This window comes from Bactrocera oleae, chromosome 4 (genome assembly GCF_042242935.1).
Source record: "Bactrocera oleae isolate idBacOlea1 chromosome 4, idBacOlea1, whole genome shotgun sequence".
NCBI classification, from domain to species: Eukaryota; Metazoa; Arthropoda; class Insecta; order Diptera; family Tephritidae; genus Bactrocera; species Bactrocera oleae.
The window spans coordinates 64,917,400-64,931,102 of NC_091538.1; positions in this window are offsets into that span (position 1 = coordinate 64,917,400).

Here is a 13,703-nt window from a genome sequence, read left to right on the forward strand (position 1 = left end):
TAACCATTTTAGCTTACTCTTTTCTGAGTTAGTTGAAAATTTGTACTTATTGTTAAATATAGCTGTTGACTCATTGCAATACTGCGTCATTTCAGTACATTTTCAAGTATGGATCCATACTCACACCTATGTATGATAGATATTCACATGTTTGTTGTTATTAATGTTTGCATTTTGCATATTTTTGAAAATCCAATTAATTTTCTTAACAAAATGTTGGCAAAAATAGTTCTAAAAATGTCATTGAACAGCGTTCATTAGTCGTCGGATATCGTGATTAGCGTGAAAAATATACCAATCGACATTGCATTCAATTGTCATGTAGGTACTCAGGTAAGTATGTGTGTATATTTTCAAATGATTTGCTTGTCTGCAAAAGCTTTTACGAAGCATAGCAACTCTGTTTAATATTTGCAACAGGACAAAAAATGTGAATGGAACCAACAACAAACGCAAGAAAAAATATAAATTGTAGCAAAATTAATTTGCAGACACATTTGCATGCAAATGTTTCTATGTATGTATGTATATATGTATGTATGTACTTGAAGTGTGTTTGTGCAGCAAATCACGCGCTGGGTAATTAAAAATCAATTTTAAATATATTGGAGCATATTTTTTTCATATGAATGTACAATATTTTGAAAAGCGACTTTCGGCCGGTCGATTTATTTATATGAAAATATAGGGTGATTCAATACGAGCGGCTGCGTAAAAAGTACATCACTTGCGCTAAATCGGCTAATAAAACTAAGATAACAATTTTTTGCAGCGAAAACTTTGCTTTTGTTACACCCTATATAAAGCATAGTGAACTAATATAGCGCTACCTTTAACATGACTTGCAATTCGTATTCTTTTCATTGAGTTATTTGATTTATACAAAAATGCTCTTTTGCATACACACACATACATATGCATACATACCTGTCATAAACAATTTAGTTCCTACATATATACCATACGTACAGAAATCTGCATAGCTGCAGCAACTCTCATTTCTAACTGTCATTAAACCACAATTTAATTGTGCAAATAATCTAACGGTGCCTTTTTGTTTACTTTGCGCTTAATCAACGTCCTTGAAATGGCTACAAAATGCCGATGAAGCATAAAATTTTTATTAGTCACAGCTTTTTGGCATGTTTTGTGCAAATAACGGTATTTCTGTTATTTTTAACACCCATTCATTGGACTGTTATTGAAATGTAAAATCATTTTTGATTTGACTTCACAGGTTGAACTCTTTACAGTGCGTAATCAAACACTTGCTCTATCGGTGCTTAACGGTGTGTAATCAAATGCAACTGCAACATGTTGTCGCAATAAGTTGTTTCATTAATGGTGTTACACTTAACTGCATCAGTTCAGCCATGTATGTATGTCGTATACTTTGTTGTAAATAAGTCCACAAACTCAGAGATGCATTGGTGTACCCAATTGTCACTTGTTAGCTATGACATTAACCCTTATATGGTAATCGACTTTACAATAATCGAAATTGTAGTCATCAACATAAAAACAAAATGCTGTTGTTGTTGTTGTAGCGGCAGAAAATATTCCCCAAAATAATTTTGAGGAATGCTGCCGTGTTATAAATTCTTGACCCGATGACAATTTAGGTCCTCCATGTTTTCGACAGTGGTCGCAACTCTCGCGAAACACTTTATGCCACGCAAATACCGTGCCTCATGAAGTGTTACTATCTGTTCAGGTTTGGCTCCGATTGGCACATTTAAACTTTGGGCGCAAACCGAATCGTTTTTTAATCATTTTTCAATTTTCAATCTCCATAAGGAAAGTAATTTAACAACGAGTTTGCTTGAAAATTTTCCAATACAATCACAGTTATGGAATCACTAAAACTGTTGCAGAAGTGTTTTGGTGAATATATTTTATTACGGACCCTACATTCATCGAACGCATCATTTATGCTAACGAAAGGAGGGTTTATGAATGTTACGTCGAAATTGTCTAACAATCTAGCGAATGGCAAAATCCAAAAATTAACACTGAAGCCAGTGAAGTGTCCATCCTGGTCGAGCCCTATAACAAGTGTATGGAAAATTGGATTTGCCTGATAATATTGGCAGTGGAGTCTATATACATACCTAAATAAATATTTGAAAATATAGTTTTTTTGTCAGTCCGAATCAATTTTGATCATATGGTAGTCCTTAAAATTACTCTTGTACCTTTTTATATACTACTGCTTTTAATTTTTTAATTCCATTAGCGCACTTGAAATGTCACACAAACTAAAAGTGATAAACGCCACGTAAGGGTTAAGACTGTTCTAATTATTAATGAATTTTTATTCTACTGCAATTTTTATTTTCAAAATGTTGAATGTGTTAGTTTTATAGCTTGATATTACCTGCTGATTTTATATATTTCTTCGCTCGTTAAGCTGCGTGCTTTTGTTGGTTTAATTGAAGGTTTTTCGTAATTTATGTCGTCAATGCTCCGTTAAGCACTGTTTTGGATTTATAGGTCTATATACTTATTTAAAAAAATTAACTGTAGCCAACTGTGATAACAGTTCTTTTAGATTGCCTAATCAAATTCGAGCTCTTAATTAAGACTAGTCTGTGGAGGTGGATTCTATTAAAAATTATTATGTGTATTAAAGGTATGAATAGCTGTTAAATATACGTAAATCCACATACCAACAACATTTCATAAAATATTTTTAAAATCAAAAATATTAAGACCAAAAAAAAACTATATCACTTACAACTTAACTATATAGGTATAAAAGACTTTTCTAGATATTACTACTTAATAACAAACATTTTATTGACTTTTTTCGACATTGCAATGCGAGCAATTAAACATTTTTAAACCGTAAGACTTTTCTCACATTAACACAAATGTTGGCATTTTAGACAGCTAACGGCGGCACTTGTTTTCCCCACAGACGGACAGCGCAAGACACAAAATGAAGTAAGCAACGCAGCAAATGCAACCTTTCTGCTAGCTATGAGTGGTGCAAAAGGAACAAATATTGCATAAATAAATAGCGTAAAGACTAAACGCTGGCCATATGTGAGGCCCCCCAGAAGGCGGCGTTCAATTTAGCACTTGTTCGTTGGCCGTAATACACTTGTTAACCCCAAATAGGTATAATTTGTAGTGAATTTCAATTGGAATTCGAGCGATTCTAAAACGATGTGAACAATTGAAAAACGAACAGTCGGAAATGAAAAGCGCCAACACCGTAAACGGGGAATTTAAACTGTGAAAATCATCTAACTAATTAAGAGACTATTTTCGTAAATAGTAAGTTATTTCAAGTTTTATTGATTGGATTTTAGATATGGGCAAATGAATGCGAAACAGTTGCATTGTTTTATAACGATATTATATAATATATATATATATAATATGTTTTGAGATAAAGCGAGTGTCAGCGCCCCATGGTTTTATCACTGAGGTTTCCCTTAAGCCCTTTCATCACATCACTCCTAACTTTTTCTTTACTGATACCATTTAAATACCGGAAAACTGCAAGCTTTTGGAAGGGCTTTGTTAGTCATAGTCCGTATTTTTATTCTCTGCACCGTTTTGATCTAAAGGGTGTTTGTTTTTAGACAAGTGGTTTTTATGAAGAAATAAAACGCATACAATTTAATATTATGGCCAAGAATTTAGTTTTATTATTAAGATAAGGATTTGCTATTATGTATTTATTATAAAAATGATATAGGATTTCAAGCCGAGAGACCCGATTTTCGATCACTTTTCCCAGTTCCAGTTGGGGTTATGTCAGCAATAACGCACCGAATATTCTCTTCCTAGGCGTCAATCCTCTCGGGTTTATCTGCGTAGACAAGCGACTTTACATAACTCCACAAAAAATAGTCACGCGGTGTTAAGTCGCGCGATCTAGGAGGCCACGTCACAGGCCCACCGCTTACCAAAAGTTTCCTTCTACAAATTGATTGTTTTATTGGCTGTATGGCATATAGCGCCCATCTTGTTGGAACCAAAGGACGTCCTCATCAATATCCTCCAATTAATTATGGCTCTATAGCGTTTTCCATTGACAGTAACATTATGGCCAGCTCCATTTTTATAGAAATATGGACCAGTGATTCTCTCTGCCCATAGAGAACACTAAACAGTGACATTTTCAGGATGTAATGGCATCTTAACAATGACTTGTGGATTATCATCACTCCAAATGCAACAATTTTGTTTAATAAAGTACCTATTCGACCAAAGGTGAACTTCATCACTAAACAAAAATTTGTTGTTAAAAAAGTTGTTCCGTAGTAAGTCTTTTCATTACAAAATGTCAAACCAAACTATATTGCCTCATTGAAAACCACACGTCTAAAAACACCGTGTGTTTCAAATATGTTACCATTCACAAGTTAATTAAGTAATAGCTTTATAAATGGAACCTATATTCTGCAGGTCTGTTAATAATCTCTTTTTTTAATTTTTCAAAAACTTTAGGTTTTACTAGCTTTGAAAAATCCAACACTGTTTTTCACAGCACTGCTGAGATAAATATTTACATAGGTGCTCCATTACAACCAATTGATCAGACTGGTTGGAATTGAGTGTTACAAATTTTGGAGGACATTCTGTTACGATTTGAACTGTTTCTTGCTGAGCATCCTGTTATTATTACACTTATTTTCTTAACTGTAGCGATGCCACAAGCTAATCCTCTGTGTAGCAGTTAAGTACTCAGATAGAAAAATATCTTCCAGCTATCACATTATTACGGATATGTGTTTTTAAACCTGAGTTCGTTAATTTTGAGGAATCCTGCCGAGTTGACAGTACTTGACCGGATATTAATTCCGTCTACATACATATGTAGACTGTGGCTACATGTGGCTGCCGTGGGATGGCTATTTTCTTACACATCTTTGAACCTTTTGCAAAAAAATCATTGTCAGTCCGTTAACATACTTTTAAAGAGGCTAAATTATATTTATACTCGTATGTAAAGTTGTTTTTATAATGACTTTAAAAGAGCATAGCCAAATACATATGTTTGTATATATCAAATATATCAAAGATTTTCATTTATATACAATATATAAATTCGTTAAGCACTACCTACTTTCAAAAGTGGTGCACATTAGCCAAATGTGTATTTTTATCACATTCACTCCCAATTCACATATACACGCCCACTGAGAAATCAAAGGCCACATACCCAAATACATAAGTATATATATATTAATGGATGTTAGCATAGTTAGTCAACAAAACCTGGTATTATAGAGCAATATGTTGTTGATTGCTAATGCCCATTAATATTGGAAGGCTTAGGAAGGCTTTCGGGTCTAACTGTATACATAGGTACATCCATACACATTTGTAAGCGAATGTTTAAGACTAAAGTCACAGAAACAGCAATACTGACAACTCCATTGCTGAAATATAAAGCCAAAAATCTGTAAACTCTTTAATAGACGTCAGCAACTGGCAGCATATAAATCGTGGCGGTGGAACACCCAAATTTGTAACAATCACGATTTTATGCAAAATTCTGTTCGAATACAAAAATCGAAGCAATAAAAAACAGTTATGCAAAGCAGTAATAAATTAAAAAAACGCCACAGGACTGAAAAGATTGTTGACCAGATTCTATTTTCTATGTGAATTGTGCGCTGAGTTCGAGCTTTTGTGGCCTGTAATTGTTTCATTTGGTAAGTATTTAACGCAAATTTGGGCAAATGGTTTTATCAACGAGCAGCGATCGGGTGCAGTAGGGCGCACCAAGTGAGTAAGCCAACAAAAATTATGCTTTATTTTTACTAAACTGTGGTTAATTTTGAGCTTTTACCGCAAAATGTCGCATGCAAGTGCTCGTTGTGTTGGCGCTTGTTGCAAGAAGCGCATGCAGATCAACTTTAGACTATTATTTGTATTTTTTCATCTTACTATACGACTTTTAGCATTACATGTAGGTATTGCATACGGCCGCTAGCATTATTCTCCCCTTTTTGCCCTCTTTTTATTGCCAAATTTATATTGCTATTGATATTCATGCTTTAACGCTCGTCATTTATGGCTCGCACACCATTTACTAATGAACTCGTTGCCCGAAATTCGCTGCCTAGCTTACTGATTTGATCGGCGTACACCCTCGCATGGTCAACCGAAGCTAAAAGTAAACGCGTTACGTTCATGTACCACATTGTTTTTGTCAGAAGATGCCTGCGGCCAGCACGAGTTGCCTGTCCGCTATTCGCTGCTGAAAACTTGCACTCTGTAAACTTGCTCGTTGTACATTTTAAGACGAATTACTTTGCAGTTGGCTTATTCACTAACTCGCTGAGGTCAGAAGCTTACAAAATCATGGTGATGGGCGCTGATTGGATTTTTGGCACGCAAAATTCTGTTGGAGGTCATTCCGTCATCGGCCAACTTTGCGCGTCTAACTATACTCAACGTGTTGTTCTTATTTTGGTACACAAAAGTATTTGTTTCTTAATAGAGCGAGCGAGTTGGTTACTGTGAATACACTCGAGGGCTAATGTTGTCAACATTTATTCTGTGAGATTACTCTTGTTATTATGTTACCTAATAACGAAGTTAATTAGACATTTTGGGAGTTCTAAAAATTCTACCAATAAGCTTCAGTAGTAGGAAAGGAGATTCACAAGCCAATCTTCGTGATAGTTGAACCGTCATTATTTTAATCGTTTACATCAAAATTCTTTTCGTTAAAATATGTCGAGCTTTGTGCCTCAAAAACTGTTTTGCCGGAGAGTTCTTTTTCATTACTTTAATATGAAGAAAACCTTAGCCGAAAGCCATCTTTTTTTGGTAAAAGTTTATGATAAACATGATCTAGTCGAGCAAACGTGCCAAAAGTGGTTGGCATGACTTAGAAATAATGATTTTGGCTTGGAAAACGAAGAACGTCCTGAGCGGTCATAATAGTTTGAAGATGAGGAACTGGAAGCATTGCTCGATAAAGATTGTGGTCAAATAAAAGAAGAGCTCGCAGAATCTTGTAGAGTCACTCAAGCAGCCATTTCAGCAGCCGGATACATTCAAAGCAAGGAAATTTGCCTGCCATATGAATTATAGCCAAGGGACGTTGAAAGACAATTTTGCATATCAGAAATGCTGCTTGAATGCTACAAAAAGCAGTCGCTTTTATATCGGCTTGTAATTAGTGATGAAAAATGGATACATTACGAATAATGCATAAAAGCATATATAAAACTTAACTAACCAGCTTAATCTACGGCAAAGCCGAATATCATGCCAAGGTAATACTCTGCATTTGCTGGGATCAGAAGAGCGAGCTATATTATGAGCTTCTAAAAAAAATAAAATATAATATACGTCAACATATTTAATTAAGAAATAATAACAAAATTTATTTGATAACGAGCAACGGAAATATTTTTAAAACATTAGACGAATAATCGAAGCCTATGTTAGTTCGGTCGCAATCGTTACCGTCAACAAACAAATATTCACCTATAATACTTTAAATTCTTCATTAATTGACATTTTTAGAAATCCTTTTTTACGCATGATTTTATTTTTTAATTGGTACCAAAGATCTGTGCCAAAGATAAGACAATTATAACAAGCGAATGCTGAAATAGTACACCATATAGGTTCTAGTGTAAGTTTATTGCTGTTTGTTCAGATAAGATCAAGCTAACATTTTAAGTCATATTAAAGCATTCAAAAGCATAATGACCTTCGCGATCAATTGGTTAAGCACTAAAACAAGTATGGGCAATCGCAATACAAACCTTTATTAGCAAAACTGTATTTGATACGCCAAATATTGAGCAGCGGCGAATCGAACATAAACTGGTATAAACAATATAGACTAACATAATCAAATAGATATAGAAAGACAAGACGGCTATACCTTTTTAATTGAACTAAATAATGTGGTTTCTTCTGTATTCAATCCGACATGTCTTGGACGGCAGCAAATTGAAAAAAGAAAATTATATAGAAAACATAATTAAATAATAATTAAAAAGGGATATAACAGCTAGCAGTTATACCAGTTTACCAACTTTACTGAAAGAGAGAAAAGCTCAACGAGGTACACTTTTATATTAAACAATTCATGCTCATCCAAAAATTTTCATTGGCACTTAATTAAAAAGGCATTGACATATCAAAATTACAAAGGTTTTTTAAGTTAGCACTAGATAATAATATTTATTGTTTCATATTTAATTTTTTTTTATGTTATATATATATTTTTTTTTCTTTTGTGCCAATACTCAATCATTACACTTTTAATGCGACACTAATTCTCAATTTGTTTAATAACATATTTTTCATTGCCACTGCTTCAATATTGTCTCTTTCCGCCATCGTTTTGTATATCTTAATTATATCTGACATGTTATTAGATGGTGATTAATCACCGTAACAATAAGTGTCGCTTCAAATGGAACCAATTCATTTATAGACATTGTTATTGAGACATCAGTGTTGCATCTCATTTATTATGAAATATTGAGTCGACTGATACAAAGATATATACATATATATGTATATATGCATACAAGAGACCAAAATTAGATCAGGCATTTAATTTTTGAACAGAATTTTATTAATGCAATAGTTGTGTTTGCTTGGAGGTGTTAAATATGTTAATTGCCATTCTGCGGCATCCGCTTTCAGAATTTTAATAGCATGTCTCTCTCTCTCTCATATAAACTTAAGCAGTGCAGCTAACAAGTGGTTGTTGCGTATCTACATTTATTATGGAAACGTCGGAGTATTTATGGGAAGCACTATGTTGTCTTTTAAGGAGATCAATTAGTCACAAGCAATTCATCAATTTAAAATTAGTCAAACATTGATTTGTAATACATTTGTATGTGACATCTGTTGTGGGTACGAACAACGGCACTTATTTATTTTTATCGCCCACTTTGAAAGCATTTCAGAAGCTAAAATAAGTAAAAAAAAACAAGAAAAATTTTTAACATCGGTGGTTATAATACCCTTTACAAATATAAAAAAAAAATTCTTACAAGAACTTAATTTTAATCGGTCAGTTAGTATGCCAGCTGTATGCTATCCGATACCGGCGGTTCCAGCAAATGAGCAATTTCTTTGGGGAGACATTTTCAAAATTTCAGTGTATATGCTGACAGACGAGCATGGCTAATTCGACTCAGTTCGTCACTCTGATCATTTATGGATGTGTATATTTTATAGGGTATCCGATGTGTTTTTTTTCGAGTATTACAAACTTACCGCCTGATTAGGATTTGATAATTTGATAACTTCAAACAAGGAACAGTCGAAACAGTGAAACCCACTTACCGGAGACAGTCCTATCGGACGAATAGGTGATGGTCACCGTTTTCTGGGAATCACATGTGATTTGCAACACTTGAAGAAGAACCGAACTATTAAGCCGATTCGACACTGAATTGCAGATAGAACTGCTCAATTTGGCGAAAAGTTCACTCCTACCTTGAAAACGCAACGACTGACACTCCCACCGCCGCCGAAGTCAAATCGGTTGAATTAACATTGGAATTCAAACTTGAAAAAGGAATGTATAAATTTTAGAGGAATGAGAATGTTACCGTCGCCGCGGAGCCTACTTTACGGACCTTCTGAAGAAGTATTTTTCAGACCGGTTTTTTCCATGCTAAATATATGTATATCTAGCAAATCATTGCTTGAGTGTGATAGTGAGAAAAAGTAAGAAAGCGAAGAATGTCATAAAATTATAAAAACATTAGGGTACGAAAGACATTACATTACCCAACCATAGAAATCTATATTTAAAGGAAATCGAAAGAAACTCCAAAATACACCCTCGTGACGCTTTTGAAGACCCCTCGCCGCTATTTAAAATATTTTCGTCTATATGAGGAAATATTTATTTCATTAATTTCCAAAATAAATCAACGAATATCTCGTGATTTTGCAATATCTACTCTGTCATTCCCATCTTTGCAACTTGAAGGTTTCTCACCCACAGCTGCTGCAAAACGTTTCGTACAATGCCAAGTTGAAAGTTGTAGTTTTTCTTACAACCAAAAAAAGTAAAATCAAAATTGCTTACAACAACTTTATTTATATGCCTGTGATTGCCGAAAATTATATGTTGCAAATGAGCGGGTAAGTAAACATTAAGCCGTGCAGCAAATTGTGGCACATAGCCGACTTTGTTTGGTGCTCAGTATGTGCACATATACTTACATATATATAAATAAACGATATACATTAACTATTTTTTAAAAACGAAAACAACTACAACAAAAGCGCGAAACGTTATCGGCCATAAATCAAAAAGAACACTACAAATGGTAGTTGCAATACCGTTAGTGCAGCTGTGCAACAAATAGCAACAGCAAATGCGACTATGGTAAAAACAACACACCGCTGCAACATGTTGCAACTATACAATTAGTTCACGTTTGTTTTCCATTTTCCATTGATAAATGTCCAATATATTGGTGGCATGCCTTTTGTCGATTTATTGTTGTTGTTATTGCTTCTGTGACCACCACTAAATATAGACATGTCAAGTGAAGTCTATGAGTATGCACCTATAGAGTTGCCACCGACATGTCCTTCACTCTGCTTCCTCGCAAAGCATTTATTGTAAACTTTGTTGCATTTTGTTCTACTTTTTGTTCTATAACACACATTTTGTTTATATTTTGTTTTTGTTTTAACTTCTATTTTTGTTTATTTATACATAACTCTTGTTTAATTTCTTAATTTGCGCGCTACACCGTTTGACGTAATGAATAGTTTTCGGCTATTTTGGTTGAAGTGTTGCTGAGTTTCTTATATATATTTTCAAAGTTTTGTTGTTGTAGCCGTTGATTACTTTATAACAGCTGTCACAATCTTGCCTTCCACGTGGCTTATTAATTTATGTCGGTGCATATTTGAACTAAGGCGACAAATGTCGGTATGTAGAGAAGTATATGTATGGAAGTTAAAGTATTATAAAGGATTTCGAAATTGTAAGTCATTAATTATGCTATAGATATTCGCTGACCAAATTCGAACAAAGAATTATATATTTCCGAGATGAATTAAAATATTAATTATTTTATATATTTGTTTTGAATAGTAGTAAAAACTTATAAATAATAGTTATTTAATCGAACATTTAAAAATGTTTAAATAGTGGGCGTGGTTTAGTCTTCTAATAAGTTGAATGTACATATCTTGCAAACCACCAAAGCTATGTATATTAACCAAATTTGCTCAGAATATATCGTCTGACATTTTTTTAGACAGTGTAATATGGATAAAATTTAATGATAACCACGCCCACCATATGGTGGTTATGTTAAAAACTACTAAATAAAATTAAAGTAGCTTACTATTTACATAAATATCTTAGAAGCTTTAAATTTCACGTCCTACTGGACACAAAACTGCCTCATAGGAGCCGGTGTCGAAATTTGATATTGGCCAAGGCACAATCCACCTTTAGCTGAAATACTATACCTCACGAACTTCTCGACTAATTCCAACCAAATTTGGTATATAACATTTTATGTGATTCTTTAATTTTCCAATGAAGTTATCGAAATAAAACTTTGGATAAATAGTGCCTTTAAGCTATGTGTTCACTCATTTGAAAATTTTACAAAATCGAACTATAACTATTTAAGCCCCCAGATGCCGAATATGTGGACTTCAGTGCTTATGTTTGACTTTATACTGAAACTATCAAACAATCTATGAGCTAAATTAATGAAATTCAGAGAGATTCAGAAATCTTTTAATAATAATATGCCCTTGGGTTACAAATTATTAAAATCCGGTAAATACTTCTCCTATAAAAAATATCGAAATTCCACTGGATTTTATACTGTATATGATGTGTCGGTCAAAATGTAAATTATATTATTAAATCTCAGGGACCGTCTTTTTTTGATAATTGTCTTTTCTTGTACCGAAAATTGTTATACTTAAAATTCTAAGAATGATTTCAATAAAGCAGATAGACTGGATAGTGACCTTAAAATAAGAAAGCGCCGAATAAAGTAAAATATACTTCATTTATAGAGGCAATAGTTTTCTAATCTATCCAATGTAAACTTTTACTAAGTATGGTATATTGAGAAGATATCCATCTCATACCGCTATAGAGTTTATAATGCCAAAAATTCCGAAAAAGCTGGCAAAGAAATATTTCCGCAGCAGCGCACATTTCACGGAACAATCTGTGCACTCGAAGCAACTAAATCTACAAAACAAAATAGACAAAATTACAATCATTAAATCAATTGACAACACTTTTGCAGAACAATGTTGCTTTAATGTGCCACACTGGCAGCAACGTGCAACAAGTTGCTAATACGTACGCTTAACTTCGTTGATAAAATTCACGTAAAACGCATAAATCTTAACAAAGTGGTTAATTTGTATGTGATGACTGATGTGCATTGTGTGTGTGTGTGTGTGTGTGTGTAACAAAAATCAACTAACTGCCAATACAGCTCAGCAACAAAAACATCCATCGAGAGAAATGCCAATAGAAAATAACGTTATGTGAGTACAAGCTACAAATACAAAGTAGATATATATGTGCGCCTCCACAAAAGGAGCCAAATTCAGTGGACAAGGCACATAAATCAGACAAATTTTATACGCTCCATTAAAATGCAACAGTGCTTCCGCATTTTTTGCGCCAATAACGTAAAATGTAAAACATTAAGTAAAGCGCAAACAGTATTTTACTTTGTTGTATTTACATTTATTGGTATTAAAGAAATACTTCGGGAAAAAGCTTCAAAAAGAGTATAATACAATTATATTGCTATTTTAATTAAGTAATTTGCTGAAGACTTACTGGAATCTCAGTGGTACATGGCCTTATATACTCTAAATTATTGCCGCCGTATTTTCAAATTGGTCGCCGTTAATGTTTTTGAAAATACTGTTAACTATTATAAAAGTAATACATTTTTATAATAGAGCCACTTAGTAGTCTGAATCTCGAGTTGTGTGAGTGCGTTCGGGTTACACTATATACATTAACAAAAATTTTCAGACAGTTTTGTGATTACTTACTGAGTATTGCTTGAGCAAACGTCAAAGATGAACACTATCAAAGAATATGTACGCAATATTTTACAAATTTTCTTCGATAAAGGTGAAAACGCAGGCCAGGTGCCAATGTGAGTAGTGTTTATGGTCCTGATACTGAGCCAATCCTGCGCAAATTCGATTACGCTCTGGGTGGTCAAATGTGTTAAATATCGATAAATTAATGGAAAACGACCGCTTCGACTTATATGTAATCACTGTTTAGATTGTCAGAACAAAATTGATACTTTTCTAAAGCAGATGGTTACGCGAAAACAGACGTGATCGAAACGCAGTGTACCGCTGCACATGGTAACCTAGCCAAAAATGACGGTCAGAAAGTTTTTGCTAGCACTTTGGTGGGATTGGTAGGGCATCATCTACTATGAGCTTTTCCTTTACGAACCAATTCATAATTCGGAGCTGTACAATCAACAATTTGGCAGTCTAAAGGAAGCCATCGTCCAGTAACAACCAGCTTTGGCCAATAGAGGAGGAATTGTGTTTTACTAGTACAAGGCAAGGCCACACACATCGTTAATGACTCGTCAGAATTTCGGGGAGTGTAATTGAAAGTTCGTATGTAAACACCTTAGTGGCACGAAGGGATTAATACCTGTTTCTATCTATGGGTAATAATTTCACTGAACAATTTCGCTCTA